This window comes from Equus caballus, chromosome 1, assembly GCF_041296265.1.
Source record: "Equus caballus isolate H_3958 breed thoroughbred chromosome 1, TB-T2T, whole genome shotgun sequence".
NCBI lineage: Eukaryota > Metazoa > Chordata > Mammalia > Perissodactyla > Equidae > Equus > Equus caballus.
The window spans coordinates 24937921-24957196 of NC_091684.1; the positions used below are offsets into that span (position 1 = coordinate 24937921).

A 19276-nucleotide genomic window follows, 5' to 3' on the forward strand; every position below is an offset into this window, starting at 1 on the left:
GAGCCTCATGCAGTCACTGAGTAAATCATGCCAGTATCTTTACCAACCGGGCATATTACAAAATTCTGAATTGTCACTTGGTCATATTTTCTAGTTCTGTATCCAGTGGCTTTGATTGTCATTACAATCAGTTTGTAAAAGTCTTTCCTAGCCAGTGATTCTTAAGCCTGACTGTACATTAGAATCACCTGAGAGGTTTTTTAAAACCCACAAATGCTCAAATTCCCATTCCACAGCAATGTAATAAGAATCTCTAGAGGTAGGACCCCATGGTAGGTGATTCTAAGCTGCACCACAGTTAGAATCACTGACATACAACAAAGATCAGCATTTTCTTCTGTAAAGTGCCAGATGGGAAATATTTTAGGCTGTGTCACAACTACTCAACTCTATCACAACTATGCAACTCTGCCATGAAAAGCAGCCATAAACAATATATAAACGAGTGGGTATGGCTGCATCCCATAAAACTTTACTTTTAACTGTGGTATTGTGGTTTATAATAAGAAATATATCTATTTGATTTTCCTCCCATATCTGGCACAGAGCTCTAAAATCCTTGGAATTTCCCAACTGTTGAAAATATAAAGATATCTCTTCTTATGTCAATGAGATGACTTTTGAACCACACCTGAGGATGGGGGCTGGCTGCCAGGAGAACCAACCGTACAATTAAAGGGTTGGAACTTTCACTCCTCTCACCCCCCTGACCTTTGGGGAGGGGAGGGGGACTGGAGGTTGAACCAATGGTTAATGGCCAGTGGCTTAAACAATCACGCCTATGTAATGAAGCCAAACAAAACCCCCAAAAACGGTTCAGAGAGATTTTGGGTTGGTGAACACAAGGAGGTTTGGGGAAAGTGGTGCACTCAGAGAGAGCATGGAAGTTTGGCACCCTTTCCCCATACCTGGCCCCATGCATCTCTACCATCTGGCTGTTCCTGAGTTATACACTTTCATAATAAACTGGTAATCTAGTGATTAAAATCTTTCTCTGAGTTCTGTGAACCACTCTAACAAATTAACCTAATGTGAGGCAGAGGTTGTTGGAACCTCCAGTCTGTAGTTGGTTGGTTGGTCAGAAGCACAGGTAACAACCTGGGCTTGCAACTGGTGGCCGAAGTGTGTCCTGTGGAATCTGAAGGTATCTGCAGGTAGAGAGTGTCAGAATTGAGTTGAAATGTAGGATATCCAGCTAGTGTCATAGAGAATTGCTTGGTGTAGGGACACCCCTGCCCCACACACATTGTAATGGGGTTCTAGAACCCTTTCAATAACCAAAGACAGCAGGCCATTTTTGGCCTGACATTAAGGATTTGGATTAGAAACTCATTAACCCTGATTGTAGCCTCAGAATCCAGTAATTAATTAATAAAGGAGCACCCACTACTATGAGTTGATAGGTAGTGAAATATACTAAAGAGAGCGTTACCTTTATAGTGAAAAATATCTGGGTTCAAAACCTTGCTTTCACTGCCACGACTTGCCGTATAAAAATATGGGAATGTCATTTAGCCTGCATAAGACACAGCTTCTTCACTTCTAAAACGGGCATAACAATACTTAAGTCAAGGGACTGTGGTGCTGCTGGTTTTCTCATGAAAATTCAATAGTTCCGCTAGCTAGTAATACCTCACCTTTATTGAGCATTTACCATATAGGAGGCACTGTTCTAATCATTTTATATTCATCAACTTTTTTTGTTCTGCTTGGAAAAAGAAAGATAGAAATGGCACAGTTTTGTCTTCAATGAATTTTTGCAGTGAAGAAAAAATATATTCACAAATCGCTACATTTCAAGAGGGAATGTGGTAAATGCTAAAAGATTTCAACAATATATTAGGTATTGAGGTTGGAGGATCACATCTAGGTGGGTTAACTAAAACCTTCAGAGAAAGAACTGATAACAAATACTGACAGCTGAAGGCTAGGTGTAATTTTATTTTGCAAATCTGGGATAAGTGGAAGGAGGGGTGTGGAAAAATGGTGTGGAAGTGGGAGAAGCAGGAGCCATGTTTAGGGCAGGAGGCCTGTGGTATGGAGTTGTACTCGTGGAGTAGAACATGATAAAGCAGGAGAGTTTAGCTTAGAGTCAGAACAGGCAGGGCTCTGATTTCAGGTTCGCTAGTTGAACTTATTATAAATCAATAGAGAAATATTTAAGGTTTTTAGAAGTGAGTGCTATGCTTTGAGCTGTGATTTAGAAAGATGAATCTGACAGTGGTGGGAGGGAGCTGTGGTATTGTCCCTTTATTATACTCATTACATAGAATTGTTGTACTGATTAAATGAGTTAATATAGGTAAAGCTCCTAGAGCGTTGTCTGGCAAAAAGTAAGTACTATGTAATTGTTAGGAATTATTTCTGTTCCATAAATAATATGGAACGATCATTCAACCTTTTTCTTATTTTTCTTTCTTTTTGTCTTTTTCTTTTTGATTTGTCTGGTTTAACATGGCTCTAGAAGGGAATTATAGATGTATGTGCATTTTATATTCTTTACTGATTTTAAGGAAAAATGCCAAAACTTGGAAATAAGGCAAAGAAGATGGTGACAACCCTGTCAGTGTCATACTGGTGCATGAATAGGCCTGTACATTATTTAACTTAGATCTAATATGTTTGCAAATGGAATCACAGGAGACTTTGAGAAAAGGCAGGACCCTGTGCCTGGAAGTGCAGGCGTGGAATGTTCATTGGATGCAAAAAGGAGTGAGGAAACCAGAGCTCAGAGATGCTTTCCAGCTACGAAGTTAAGAGAATCTTAACTAGTGTGATGGTAGCAGAAGTGTAAAGGAGAACACAGATTTAAGGGTCTTGATAACTTTAACGCCTTTAAGAAGTAGAGGATGATTGAATGGGAAGAAATAAAGAAGAAGTCTAGATCAATGTTTTCTAAATAGTATTGTCAGTAACAAAACTAGGGAGGTCGCGAGGAGGAGACGATTTGTGGTAAAGTGGTGGTCGATTCAATTTGACTGTGTTCAGTTGGAGGTTTTCAGAGCAGAGCTGTCTTGCAAGCAGCTGGAAATGTGGGAATTAATCAAAACCAAATAGGAACCCCGAACTCTATAGGCAGGTTGACTGTGAAAACCATGAGCAAGTTTCCCTGCGGAGATGCCCTGCTACTTCTTCCTTTCCTATTGGCTCAAGTGTTAGTCAGGGCAAGGAAATGATAGAGGATATACCTGATTATGCAAGATGCTAAATTCTCTCCAGCAAATCACTAATCTAGTCTAACAATATGTCTAGGGTAAGGTTTTTTTCAACTTGTCTTCATTTGGGGGAGAGTTTTACTTAGTACTTCTTTGGACAGATCTCCGTTTCATAGTGAGCTAGTTAATTTTTCCTGTTTTCTCATTTCGTGGTTGATACAGTTGATACACTTCTTTTATTTACTCGAGAATGGACACCAAAAATTTGAAGATGTCAAAACAATCCGTCACAAAATATTAAAATAGGAAAATATGCAAACAGCTCACTCAGTTCTCTGCACCTTTTCCTAGGGAATTGTGGACTTAACAGTGAGGGAGTCTAACACTTAGTATTGGCTGAAGGTCTCATAAGAAACAGTGTGGATGAGAGAAGTCTGATGGAGCTGGGAGTATTTTTTGAGGGTAACAGGAAAAGTTTCTAAGATGAGAATTTGTACAACCAGATTCCTTTAAGTGTGTGATATACACCATATCACAGTAGACAAGACTAAAAAAGAGACAGGTGAGTTAGAAAGCTCTTGAAGTGCGACATGAGATTGTGAATAATGGAAAAATATATAAAAGACACTGCAGAAATAGAATTGGTAATGTTTAGCAAATGATTAGATAAAAGGAAAGGGTAGTGAGAAACATGAATCAAAGGCCACCACATTTTCTAAGCCTGAGCGCGGAGGAACGGTGGTACAATTAAACATGTCAAGAAAGCTGGCAGGAGAAGATAGCATTTTGTTCTTTGTTCTGTAACAGGGGGGCCTTTGAATGTGAATGTTAGATTATCTTTAAGGACATTTAGAGAAAGGAGAGATGAAGATTAGGGAAAATAAGAAGGCTTGGGTTCTTCTTTGGGTTGGATTTGAACAGAAGAAGAAGATGTCTTTGTTTATCTGATACACTAATTATGTAATCTACCAGTGGATTCCAAGCTCAAGCATACTGAGAAAGTTCCCTAAGTCGAACCTCTAGAAAGTGTCATGACACAAGACAGAGCATTTGTGGTGAGCCCTTGACCTGGCGAGAACACCACATACATACTTCACGGGTCACAGCCCCAGATCACCAAGGGTAGGGCTGGCAAGTGTGTACGTGCAAGTAGTTGGAAGCTACTAGAAAACTGTAGGCTCTTTACTCAAGGCATATACCATCTCCTAATATTGTTTGAATGCTGCTTCTTTTTTTCATTTTTGTTTTATTTTTTATTCTCAGACAATTCAAGACTCCCCACAACATGCTTGCCAATTTTTCCAAACAAATGTTTGCTAATATCACTGTAGTAGTTCAATAAAAATGCAAGCTTTGCTCCCCTCTCAAAATATCTATAGAGCCAACTCTCTGCATTTACCTCCCTGTTTCATGGAAAAATGTGTTCTTTTGTTTGGGGAAAGCTGCATTTTTTTGCTAAGCTTGTTCTAAACCCGTAAGAAGCCTAGCAAATGTAATGGATGCTGATATAGATTGTGGTTAAATTAATTGTAGGATGGTGCTGCTTATTTCAACCTATAAAGTTCATAAATATAAATTTAGGGCAACTGAACTAAATCTTCCATTGTTCTGTGTCTATAACCCCACAACCCTTCCCCTCCAAAAAAGAGACCTATATCAAAACAATGCAAAAACATACAAAAAAGCAGTAGAACTCGTGAATTCCTATACAATCAGTTTTAAACTAGTTAGTAATCAGTTCTTGGGATAAATTCAGCTAGTATTATTACTAAACATTTTTGGCCTGTAATTTATTTTCTAGACCTTATTTATAGTGAGCACCTTTCTGAGTTATGACAATGAAGCTGGTACTGGTATAATCATTTTATTCTGCAGTTACACTCAAGGTGGCTTCATTATCCAGCTCTTTTGAAAAATCATTCTTCAAATGAATAATATCGGAATTATTGTCCCCAAATATATTCTAACCATGGCTTATACAGTGTCTGTTTAACAGTTGCTGTTGGTCTAGTTACTTTTAAAATAAGCAATTGTTTAATTGAACTAACCAGATTTTGTTGGTAGCTAAAGGCATTTTTATACTTCCCCAAGAAGATTTATTATTAGGTTAAAGAGAACCGTTCTATTTGCTAGTAACAAATACCTTCCATTATCTTCTCCTTTCATTTTTTACTGGCATTGTTAGTGTCTGGTAGGTTTCCAGTTCAGTAACAACTTCCAGTTCTACTATCGCTCAAAGCATGCAAATCCTTACCTAGCTGTGTCTTTATCTTGTTCCCTTAAAAAAAAAAAAGTAGTTTACAGATTCTATGTTGAGAGAAATAGCCTCCTGAAGAGGGAGATTAAGTAAAACCCCTCTCTATTTTGTTGCAGCTAGCGACTTCACCACTAGGCCCTTCTCATCAGTAATTATTATGTGCAGCTTTCATTGCAGAAGGTACCAATGAATGGAATCACACCAATCCATCTCTAACACCCGCTGGCATGTCAATGAAAATAAGAGAAATTGCAGGGGGAAAAAACCCTATGTCTGAAAGAAAATGAATGAAGCATACAGCATCCCCAAGAGGGTTTTTATCAGCACAAACAGTATAAGTTTAGTGATGATGATGCTCAGAATTAGGAATAAAGGAATTCCTGTTCTTGGTTGGTGTGTTATGAAAGCAGAATATATTGCCACATGCCAAGTGTTGCTGGTGACAGTACTTTAAAAATATAGGTTCTATCTTTGAAAATTTCTTTCCTTGTTCACTTAGGACTAATGTTATCTTCTTATATTTTGACTCCTCATTGAGAGTCACGTACTCATCATTAATTCCTGATAACACTCAGCATTTCCCACTTTTAATTGAAAGCAACCAATTAAAAGGGGCTTAAGCAAAAGTGAATTTCTTGGACATCTCCTCCTCCTTCCCAAATTTCTGTCACCAAAAAGCCCAGTATTGGAGTTTGCTTTATTCACAGCTAGATTCAAGACCTCAAGTCATGTCATTAGATCTTAGTCTATTTCTCTCCATATGTCAGTTCTGTCCTCTTCTTGGGTTGTATTCTTAGGCAGGTTCCCACTCTGTGATGGCATATGCAGCTCCAAGGTTTTATCTTATCAGCTAAGCATAATCAATAATTCCCACACCTGCATTTCATTGTTCGGGTTCTAGGCCCATCTCTGAATCAGTTACTCCACCTGGATGGTTTGGGGGTGTATCTAATTGACCAGGTACGGATCATTTGTCAAAACGTGGAATGAAAGTAGAAGAGGGTTGGTTTCCCACTGGAAAATCAGGACATAGTTATTGTATATGGGTAGCATACGGAATGGATGCCAGAGACGCACAAACAAATAATGTCTAAAGTCTACCAGCCTTTGAAATATTTTAACCAGTGGATTTTCTGACGTCCTTTGTGAAGAAAGCCTTTTTCAGTCTTTGGGCAGAAAAAGTCCTTTACCACCTTGCATTTTCATAGAAATCAAATGTGTGTGGACCATAGCCTTTATTATATTGTCACATAATTATCATTGATATTACTATTTTCTTAGGCATCTTCCTGTACCATAGAATTGTGAGATCCATGAAGAGAGAGAAAAAGTACCTTTTGTTTTCTTTTGTATAAATTCCAACAGTGCCCCCAGAGTAGAGTCTCAAAAAATGTTCACAGAACACCTAAATCACTAAATCTCATGTCATCTCCTCCATGAAGTCTTTCTTAGGACCCTGGTCTTTATAGATCATTGCCTGTTTATTGTGTGTTGATTAATAATATCCTTTCTTAATATCTTAACACCATTTTATGTGTTTTTATATCATGTCAACTGTATTGAAATGCCATATCTTACCTCGTATTCTTCGGTAGCTCTTCAGAGCCATTAGAGTCATGTGTCACTTAACAATGGGGATACATTCCCAGAAAAGTATCATTAGGTGATTTTGTCCATGTGTGAACATCATCGAGTGTACTGACGCAAACCTGGATAGTATAGCCTACTACTCACATAGGCTATATGATACGAATCTTATGGGACCACCGTCCTGTATGTGGTCTGTCCTTGACCAAAACATCCCTATGTGGCAAAGGACTGTATATGATTGCCTGGTAAATATATGACATATTGAAAAGTATGAAACACAAGGAATAAAAGGGAAGAAAATATATCATGAAGTTTGGGATGGCTGAAAAGTCCTCAGCTAAATATATGTTAGTGCTGTAAACTAAAATACCAATAGTCAAATCTGTCTGAAGGTAAATACGGGTGACATTTCTTCCTTTCCCAACTTTCTACCACAGATATGTTTTATTTATGTAGTTAGAAAAACAGTAGGTTTTTAAAAAAATCAAAAGAGGGTAATTTGGTGTTATGTTATTCATGTTTATACTAATATTATAATTTTGACATTATCAATTATCCTGTTGTATGTGTATCTATTTGGGTGATTATATAAGATTTGTAAAGGTAAACTACAAATCAACTTCTGGTCATAGATATTTCAAATTCTGAGTTGTGGTATTTCGAATTAACAATGACTTTGTACTCTTGGATTTACTATTGTATTAATTCTCATACGAAATTCAATAGGTAACGATCTTCTTGCCTATAGCTCTCCAGAGATAAAGGAATAGCATTTAAATAATATAATGATTACCTTAAAACATGCTATCATATCTCAGCGGAGAAATAGAAGATGTAAAAATTGGATGGCATTTTCTTAAAGTCTAGGTTAAATGTTAGGTAAGGAAAAGATCACAGTTAATTCATGATACACATATCTGATGAGTATTTCAAGTGTCCTATAGTCTTCAATTTTGATTAAAAAGAGATCCACATGCTTTGGAATATGACATGTGGAGGTGGAATACATTTATATTCTACTCCTATATCCTATTTATATTCTTCTTGACTAAATAAAGAAATAGGAGACTCAAAGGGATAAGTTTAAATTTTCCTGGGTAAATATTCAGTTGAGACTCCCAGAGTTTTGTGGTATTTAATGCAGGAAAGACAATGTATACATGACAATGTTAGTAGTATGTGTTTCAAGCTAGCTGCCTTGACTATATGACTAGTTCTAGGGGGCTTATATGATCATTGAAAAAATTCACAAATTTTCTATTGGTTGCCTGGCTCTAAGCAGGATGCATGGGGCAAGTGATAAATAATACACAGTAACTGTCATCAGAGACCTGAAAATACGATAGAAGGAACTAATATAATAGAACTTGTCACATGCAATAATGACAGTGGGTTCAAGAGACTCTGTGATGGGTTCAGTGGACAACTGACTCTGGAGTTAGGTCAAAGGGACCTATAAGAGTTCACCAGTGGGCTGGGTAGGGTGAGCAATATGCAAAGAGGCCATATAATTTCCAAAGGACATCTGATATTGAGAACTCTGAATTGTGCTGTGCCTATTAGCATGACTTTGATTGCAATTAAATTCTCAATAGTAAACAAAGTAAAATTAAAATTATTTGGCATTGGTCGTTGCTTTTTGGAGAATGTCTGCTAAATATACCAGTTTTTGTTTTAATTTAATTTACCAGTGAATCCAATATCTTAAGGAATCTTGAAACTTTCTAAGGTTTTGATTATAAAATCACAAATCATCATTAAACTATTTTTAACTTTTATTTGCTATAACAGATAAACGTGTTTAAATGATCTAACAATTACCTCAAGTTATTTAAATATAATTTTAAATATATGGGTGAGTATTTAAGCCTCGGATGGACATTTTGTACTGAAATATAAGCTGCAAATGTAATGTTTCATCCATTTATGATTCTGATCATCTTTTTAATAGGCAGACTTTTGTGACATTACACGTTTGGGCTTTGTACTAAGATGATAAAACTTGGTTTAGCTGGTAGCTGTAGAATCTAAGGCTGATAAGAGATCAGGTAACAGTATAAACAATCTTTCTTTGTTCTTATTCTTTTTCTCAGTGAGGTTAAAGAAATTCAGGAGCATTTGGTAATGTAAAACTTGGCCTTTAAATCTAATTGTTCCTTATGAGTGGCATTAGATTAAAAGTTCTAATCTAGCATTTTTTAAAAAAGAACGTCGATATCAAAGTTTAAAGTGCTCTGGCATATTAATGAGCTCTAACCTTTTTGAACACATGTGTTAGGAACATGGTTTCCCCGCTCTTGATGTTTTCTTCTGTGTGGAAGGAGGTCAGCTAGTAAGATACCTCTCACTTCTCTTTGCTTCTTTACTCATTCTGCCCCCAGTAGAGGGAGAGATAACATGACTGGTGAGGTTGAAAAAAACTTGGTAAGTTTTTCCTAGCCTCTTTGTCATCTCTCTACCAGAGTGATAGACCAGAGGATCATCCTTTCTCTTCTGCTCTCCATGCCGTATTTCCTATAGGGGTCAGCCTCTGATGTGGGAGGGGTGGGAGATGTCCTGTCCAGGGCTACCTGAGACTAAGGGAGTAGCTGTTTAATTCTGAGGTCATTGTTAGGAGAGCCATTTGCCCACAGATAGATATAGCTACTTGCCCACAGATATTAGTCAGATTTATCAGTAATGAAAATATTTATGGTCCCTATATGATTTGCTCTCTTATAACAACTTTTAATTGGCTTAGAACTCTGGCGGAAACAGGGGAGTTTTTTATTTGTTATCCTCAAACTCCACCAATGGGGCTGGTTAAAAGATCTGTTTTATTTTATAGTGTCACAGAGGCAGACCATGAGACAAAGATTAGAGAGCAAATAGTTTAGTAGGTAAATGAGAGAAGTGAGAAAGAACAGAGAAAGAGGTGAATAAAGAGCATGTTATTAAGGCAGTTTCCACACAGACCAACTGGAGCTTTATCCAGCTGGGGAACTGGGGAAACCATGTAGAACACAGCCCCAGAGTTATCCCAGCTGAGAAGTGAGAGACTTGAACTATTCATACATCCACTTCTACCACTTATGATTTGGGATCTGCTCCTGATGGGCATTAATTCCCTGACACTTCAGGCCTGCAGTGTGTGTGGGCAGCGAGACTCTGGAGCCAGATAGACAGATGCATGGCAAAGATGTTCAAGTGCTAGACTTGAAATTCGAAGCCATACGCACTGTAAAAGAAGAGGGTAAGATGGTATGTGTGGGGGCCCATGATGCCTGCTCTAGAGCTAAACTTGAAGGCTTTATTAGGGTAAACTGTGTAGTGGGCAGTGAATCCCTCAAGTAACACAGGATCTTGACAGTATTGATGTTGAGATCCCCTGAAAGCTACCTGCTTATGTGACTACTAGATATTTTTAAATTGATTACTATACCAAGTCTATGCTTTGAAGAACCAATATACATAATTTGCAGAACTGTTTCTAAAGTCAAGCTGCTATCTCTATTTAGCTAACGGTGAATGGTGACCAGTATCAGTTATAATATTATATACTTTTCCTATACATTTCTGTATTCAAAATTTTGTGAGTCAGCCCTCATGCATTCCCTCTGCAAGCCAGTGTGGTAGAGCTGAAATCAGAGAGATTTTGGAATCAAGCAGAACTTGATTCAAATTCTAGCTATGCTGTTGAATAGCTATTGTCTCTGGTCAAGTTATTTAATGTCTTTGACCATTAGGTTTCCAACCTATATAATGGAGATAATATTAAACACCCAACAGATCTGACAATTAAATGAAGTAACATACATGCAGCACCAGCATGGAGCCTGGCATGTAGCAGACATTCAGCAAAATATTGGTTTCCAGCACTGTGAGGAAACTGAGAGTTAGAAAAGGAGACTTATAAAGATCATACAGGTAGTGCACGTTGGAGCTAAAATTAAATCCAGATCCCTGACACTAAGTACAGTAGTCATTTCAGATTAACAGTCAGCAATAGAAATCTTCCTCTGCTTTTTCTCTTGTAGGTACCTTTCCATTGGTGACTATAATTATTGCCCCTGAAGAATGAAACCAAACCTCCCATTGAGATCTAATATAATCCAATTTATGTTTTCAGAAGTTTAAATTGCTAATTAAGTGATTTAAATACAGACTTTTTATTTGAATCTTAGCTTTGTTTGAAGTACTATTCTGCTGTAAGTATCTTGTGATGGAGCTGGCACATATTTAACCCTATCAATAACACTGGAATATTACTAAAGTGATGAAGCTTGGAATTTGGGCTCTGAAACTAGACTGTTTGGGTTTGAATTCTATCCTATGGTTTATTAGCTGCAGTTGTGCCTGACTATTCTCATTTATAGAATATAAAGATTCCCTTCACCATAGAGGTACTCAAAAGATCAAATGAGTGAACACATATAAGTGCTTAAGATGGTGCCTGTTTCCATAGTAAAGGCTCAATAAATGTTAGTTATTATTTGAGAGAAGAACTTCCTAAAAAAATGTGGTGTGATGATACCATAAGATTAATTCATAAATAAATGTGGGGTTAGGATGCTTGGAATTTAAGTCCTTGGAATAACAATTGAAAAGAAAGGAATAAGAAGATGATCAGGACTAAAAATGAATCTTCAATAGTCATGAGAAAGCCACTTAGACAAAGAACAAAATGGAAATTACAGCCAAAAGAATTCAGGACTGTTGCCTCCTGGCATAATGTTTCCATAAGCTTTAAGTCAAGACCAGGCTCGTTGGCATGATTATTTAGTGGCCAGTAAATTCCTTAAAAACTGAGAACAAAATCAGATAATTGAACGAGTGCTTAGGAGATGATATCAGATGTGACAGAGCGAAAATAGCAACCCTTTGTGAGAGATCTGATAATATATTTGCTTCCTTCTCCCAAGACAGTATATATATATGTTGTGAATGAAAGTTAGTTCTGGGAAGGAATGAGTCACATCACTGAGAAACATGTTCAATGGGCCTCAACTGATGGAAGTAGAGCGTGGGTAAGGAGAAGGTGAGGCACAGTCTCACAGCATATTTGAAATCACTATCCTCTTCTGGCCCTGTTATTCAACCTGTTCAGCTCTGCGATGACAGTGTCTATACAATGGAGATTTTCTTTGTTTCTCTCCTTCAAGGCTGAACTCCTTTAGTATACCCAGTCCACCCTGGAACTTAACTTTAGATTTTGGTGGAGTTCTTTCTCACAGGTCTCCATTGATATCAAGGACCACAACTGGGAATTTCTGTCACAGATTATTTGGGGAACTTCATCATAGCCACAGAATGTTCAAAGAGAGTGCTGGTTGGCAGGCTGCCACATTCATGGAACTCAGACGACCTCTGAGGGCAGTTGTCTGATTCTAGAAGCCAGCCTAATGGCATCTTATCTCTGAACTCATTGTACTGTTGCACAAAGTGAATTTATTGTAATGTGTATGGATGTTACCAGGAAAACATAAAAGACGCTTTGAGAGTTCATTATAGAGGGGATGTGATTTAGTCTGGGAAGGGATGTTTAAGGGACCAACGTGAGTAGGAGTGAAGTAAGAAGAACATTCCAGAGGTAGAACACTAAAGGGGGAAGACTCATGGCATTTAAGGAATTAATAGAACTTTAGTGCAGCTTTATGGGGTCTGTCTAAAGGTAGGTCTAGTAGTCAGACTGCCAGAGATTAACGGTGAATAGATCTCCATAGCCAGGACTAGAAGCAAATTATGTGGCTCATTGGCTTGTCTAAATTCATGCTGCCCCCTAAACCAGTGCTTCCAAAAGCGCCTTCTGGGTGGGATGCATCTTGCACACCTAAATGAGTAAGGGAGAGGGCATCAAAAGGTCAAAGAAGAAGCAACAGTATGATGCTAAGACCTCTAAACCCAAGCTTGATCATCTGCTCGCTCTTTTGGGGGTTGACTGTTCTTAAATGGTGGTGCATTTATTTTGATTCTTATGTTAATTCACAATTAAAATTTACCATATTGAATAAACCACAGTCATTGTTTTACCATTCTCTTGGACTCCAATATCTCTTCCTGAGTAATACCATCTTCTTCTGTCTATTGTTTCATTTAATGCCAGTTTCTTATGGGAATCAGAACAGTCAATTATAAAATGACCCAAATGAAATCCTGGATTTATAGGCACTTTCTCCGTGATTGTGGATGAAAATGCAATGATAGTAGGAAGGATTGAATGAAGATGAGAAGAAGCTGCTAATGTCAGGATTTGAGCCAATGGATGCATCTGCAATGAACATGGTAGCTCTGTGGGAGAGGGACACACCCATAACCATCTATCAAACCATTAGTCCGTAGAACATTATTATAGCTCTGGAATTTGGGGCTTTCTTTACCTTTTTATCTAGTAGTATGGCTTAAATGATAGGTATTTGTACCTTGATAAGCTAAAGGGTAGTCATCAGTTATTATTTAACTGATATCACATGATAAACTCAGGAATAGTCACATAACCATGAAGTAACCAACACCATGTGGAAATGTTATGTTCAGAAAGGAAAAACTCTCTTGCACTGAATTAGCTTATCTGTAAGGGTAAGGTCTATTTCCATCATCTCTGGCCAGCCTATGGAGCCATAATATTCATGTACAAAATCTCAGGGCAGAGCATTTAAACCCTGAACACATTCTTTTGTGGTTTTAATGAAGTGATCAAGAATAGAAGGTATTTTGGATGAATTACAGCCAGATTCAATAAAACAAAAACAGAGAAGTATTCATGATACAGTGATACTAACATGATTACTTATAAATGGGTATAATCAACAGAAACACAGTCAAGGCTATGGTAATTTTGGGAAGGAAAAGAAGTGTGCTGTATCTCTTGTGTTTCAATCATTTTCCAACATGTTTGTCATGGAGGTGAGGCACCAACCAGGCCTATGCCATCCAGAGTCAGTTATGTTTGGGAAAATTGTTCCATCATGATCAGTACAACTGGAAGATGTATAATCTGTGCCTGAGTGCAGAAGGATTCAGGATGCAATTTACACACTATTTTTGTTCCAAAATGTGGTTGTAACTTGGTTATTGCAAATTATTAACACATTTTCTTCAGAATGATATTTCCTTCATTAGGTCAGGACCCAAAACTGATTTAATGTATAATGCAACTGAATGCGTGTAATACCGGTTTGGTCGTTGAGTCTTTGAATCAAATAATCAAAATGGGGAAGGAAGAGGAAGAGTGACAGGAAAGGACGAAGCAAAAGTGAAGGAGAAGAAAGGTAGAAAGCAAATAAAGAGAAAGCACAGACAGGTAGAGATTATAATAAGAAAGGAGTATAATTTCTCCCTATTTTAGAGCAGATGGCTGACCCCAGGCAAACTGAACAAGAATAGTTCTCCTGGGAGCATCCTATGTCTCTATAGCTCTCTCACCTTCTACTAATCACCCCAGGCTTTTATATGTCTCTAAACCTCCCACAGTAACACCCACCTTTGCCTATTCCAGCCCAAGGTATTTTATGCTCCAGGAATATGTCTCCCTCTCAGGTCCCATCTCCTTGGTACTTCTAGTCTAAACTATTTGTAAAAGAAAAGTAAACTGAGCTAACTTACACTAAATTTAGAGCTACTAGTAGGATGTGAACACTCCCAAAGCCACTTCTATTTTTCAAAAACTATTTAATCCAAAGTATATATCATTCATGGAATGTCACATGGTAGTGAACAAATTCAGGTAGTATGGAGAGAAGATATTTTAAGGCTTAGAGGCCTAGAAAACATACAGAACCTTTTAAGGAGGTGATTCACATGCTAGCTGTCCTTTCTTTTCATTATTTACCCAAAGAATCTCTAAAATTTCTAAGATTTTTCAAGAGGATCTCCATGTTATTTCTAATATTTTCTCTTTTTCCTCCTACTGGACTATTAGTGCCATTAACGGTGGGACTGTGTTAAATCATCTTCATGTTCTTTTACCTTTCCCTCCATCTTCTGGTCTCTACCTGACAATGTGTTCAATATCCAGTTATCCTCAAATGTGTAATGCATTTTCTCTACTTCCTTTCTAAGGGTCGACACATTAAAAAAATATTTCTCTCTTGTTTTCCAAAGAAAAGAAAACATGGCTTTTCTTTTCCTTCTCTTAAAAATAGAAAGTCCAGGTTGCATTTATCTATGATAAAAAATTGAAGCTTCCTGGGGCTGGCCCAGTGGCATAGTAGTTAAGTTCACGTGCTCTGCTTTGGCGGCCCAGGGTTCATGGGTTCAGATCACAGCCACAGACCTACATCCTGGTCATCAAGCATGCTGTGGCAGCATCCCACATACAAAAGCAGAGGAAAGGTGGCACAGATGTTATCTCAGTGACAATCTTCCTCAAGCAAAAAGAGGAAGACTGTCAATAGATCTTAGCTCAAGGATAATCTTCCTCACCAAAAATAAATAAACAAACAAATAAATAAATAAAAATAGAAGCTTCCAATGAAAGTATATAAAAACATAGGGTCTGCTTTTATAACCTGGGCCATTTTCCCTAGATGTGGAGTTGAGACAACTTAAAATCCATTTCCAAATTGAAAGCAAATTTATCTCGTCTTCAAAATAATGGCAACTTTGTGAACAGCTCTCTTTTAAATAATCAAAGGCATCAAATTTTCAAAGAGCTCACTGTCATTCTCACAGCATTTGATATAGGAGAGGCTGGGATGAGAAGGGAGACTTCCAGTCATTGGAAAGATCTGTGGTCTGAAATGATATTGGAGGCATTTAGTAAAGAGGAAGATAAAAGACCATGATATTGAAACGCAGAGGGGTTTTGATTATCTCAGCATGTGGTCTAATAGGCAACAGATTCAGCAAGATGAAGATTAACATAATGTAATGAGACTAGAATTAAGGAACCAGAAAACCAAAAAGAGAGTAGTGAAAAGATTCTTCACTTAGGCAAAACAGGTCAGGGTAGAATATGAAAGAAAGGAGAGAGAATTCCTGACATTCAGTCACCATAGTCTCTTAGAATTGCCCCCATGCTTAAGAAAGAATGCCTCTGAGGGCCAGCTCAATGGTGTAGTGGTTGAGTTTGCATGCTCCACTTTGGTGGCCCAGGGTTTGTGTGTTCAGATCCCAGGTGCAGACCTACACACCCTGCTTTGAGTCATGCTGTGGCAGTGTCCTACATGCAAAATAGAGGAAGATTGGCACAGATGTTAGTTTAGGGACAATCTTCCTCACCAAAAAAAAAAAAAAAAAAGAATGCCTCTGAGGCAGGAGTGTCATAAAAGCTAGGATATTTCTCTGGGTGTCAGAATATTTACCTTTCTTATATAACTCAGACAACTTATGGAAAATGGGACTTTTTTTTAAAACAAATTAAATTCCATTTGAGAATGGATCAGTAACAGTGCCAAGTTGTCAGAATTTTAAAACCTCTGAGGGAAGAGGGAAGACATTTGCTTCACAATTATTGGAATTTGGGTGACATCACTGGGTGCTAATTGTTTCTTCATAAATGAAGAAGGGGCTTGTTAAAATTGATTTACAGTCACGCATCACTTAATGACCAGGATATGTCCGAGAAATGAGAAGTTAGGCAATTTCTGCATTGTGCGAACACCATAGAGTATACTGAAGGGGAGCAAAATTTACCACCCCAAAATGTATCTCTTTAACATGAGGATTATTTTACGCTGACTATTTTTAAGAAACAAAAGACTCAGAAAGTTTTTCATATTACCTCCCTCCTAAGTGCCTAAAACAATTATCAGATAAAAAACCCTTCTCAGAAAGATAGCTATCATCTTAGCGTAACATGAACTGGTAGTAGACAGGGAGGAACCTAGAAAAGCCTGTTTGTTGGGCTTCCCTCTGTGTTCTTCTGTTTCTGTGTGGCCAAAACCTTGTTTTCCAAATGTTTGCTCCTTTTCACCTACTTGTGAATTGCTTTCCATCCCTTTGAAGTCCCTGACCCCACTCCCAACATCTTCCTTTGTATTTAGCTGAAGATGGTATTTAAGGTGAGGGCTTCAGTCATTTTGGCTAGTTACTCAGTTTTCTTGGGTATCCTGGTTTTTTTCCTCCCCTTTCGTACTTACACAAACCTGGAGGGTGTAGTGTACTTACACACCTAGGCTATATGGTACTAATCTTGTGGGTCCACTGTCGTATATGAAGTCCATTGTTGACCGAAATGTCATTATGCAGCTCATGACTATAGTTGGATTTAGCACAGTCCAAGAGCAGGTGAATGGAGATGAGGTGCCCTGTAAAGGGGGTGCAAGGAAGAGAAGCAGACTGTTGATCTTGATGGGATTCCATAAAATAGGCATAAAGAGGTGATGAACAATGACAAGCCAGAAACAATTGAGTCATGTCCTAGGAGTAAAATGGGAATTTATAATGTACTTTTGAGATCTTAATGAGGAATTTATACATATTCCAAGCCAAGTGTAATTATTTTCCTTTCCTTTAAAAACATACTGATGTGTTTTATGTGGTTTTTTGAATATTCTTACCAAGTTTTCTCTTTGCTGATCAATTTCCATAGCAAGGACATTCACAGTGATGGTCAGAGAGGAAGGGGTGAGATATTCATAGTCTTGTCTTTTTCAGTGAAGATATTGTACTGCGATATACTTCATTTCAAGAAAAGGAACGTCTTAAATGGTCTCTATTTTGTTCCTAGAGTGATTATGGATCACTATGTAGTTGGCCCATCAAGTTTTCTTAGGGATTATCTTAGCATGCAATCTCATTTGGAATGACACTGAGAAATTTACAATAGCCTCTGTGTAAGGCTTGGCAGCAAAGACTAGGAAATGAAGTCAAGAGAAAAGTTCTTTTTATTATCAGTGTATCTCACACTTCATGTCCTTTCTTTTCTGTTTTTGGACAATGAAGCATTTGGGGAAATTCATTACATCATGCAGCTCTTGCACCAGAATGAACATGCAAGGCAGACTCTGGCAGCTCTCTCTGAGATGCACTAAAGAGATGGGCAGAACATTCCCAAAGATTTCACAGGCGGGATAAAACATGCACAGAAGTAATCTGGGTCTCTGTTTGCTTTTGCATATTTTTAGATTGTGAGTAGTTTACCCTTTTCTTATAGGAGCCTAGGGTAGAATCATCACTCTTTCCAGCTTTTATCATGTGGTTAGAGTTGGTATGCTTGTCTTCCTTCCTCCCTCCTGCCTACATCAGGCATCAGATGACATAAATTAAAGGCAACTCCAGATCAAATTATCTGAAAATTGAGGTTGTACATTATTTTGTATTCTTTTGTTGCAGGCAATAGAAACTAAGAATGTTGAACTTTACTGGAGACCTGGGAGTCTGGAAAACATCAAAGTTTAAGAACTCCTCCAACCTTTTTATGTTCTGGGACACAGCGTACTGCAAAGAATCACCCTTCCCCATAGGATTTAAATAGACTCATGGATGCTCCTCCTGTTCACTTATGACAAGACCAGATACAGACCCTCCAAATTCCCATTCTTTTTACCTCCTAAATGATAAGCTGAAATGTCTGTCCCCAGGGATCAATTGGAACAAAATGTTCGTTAATCAAATTTGGTTAAGTTTCTTCCCTTCCCTCAGGCCCCTGAACTTTGACCCATCCTCAGCCTGAGCCTGCAAACAACTTCTCCTTAACAGCCCTCAGAGAATAAGCTGGACTTGGGGTAAAACATTCTCTCATCTACTGTCCATCAAACCACCCATTTACCCCACTTTTCTACACCTCGTTCTTTCTAAACTTGTCTACTTCTCTCTATAAAAGAAAACTGTGTTTGCCCAACTTTTGAGAAGACTTGCATATCTTATGGTCTGAGTATTCTTCATAATGCAACAGTCCACCTCTCCCTATTGCAATGTGCCTTCTCTACCTCCCCCTCCCTTGCAGTTGCAATAATCCTTTTGAATAAAGTCTTTCTGGATTTTTTTTATTTGACAAAAACAATGAAGATAAAGTGAAAGGAAGATATGGAGCAACTCAAGGACATAAAATAGTTAACTGAATAAATGCGTGATAAAAAGGACAAAGTCTAGGTGGAGATAGCAAGACTCAACACAGTTGGTTTAGTTATCCACAGCTGGGACTGATCAGCTCAATACATTTCTTGCCCTTGTATTGCCCCTCTTAAGAGACAAGTTCCAGGCACAGAGAATTAACCCTGCCTGACTCAAGTCACCAATTGGCATGCAGGGCTCCCTGACTAGAAATCCCACCAACACCAGAGGCAACTACGGAGGAAAGGTGAGTCCTCAAATAAAAGCTGTGATCCTGTTCCAAAAAAGGAAGCAGAAAAAT

General features: G+C 38.0%; 1 long non-coding RNA gene across 1 annotated transcript in view; it reads left to right on the top strand.

Moving 5' to 3' along the window:
* Positions 1-18911, top strand: part of LOC138923225 (uncharacterized) — a 37191-nt gene extending 18280 nt beyond the window's left edge. The window contains exon 2 of the long non-coding RNA XR_011436554.1: positions 18256-18911. This is a non-coding gene — a long non-coding RNA (uncharacterized lncRNA). The remainder of the gene's footprint in view (positions 1-18255) is intronic.
* Positions 18912-19276: the final 365 nt, after the last annotated feature.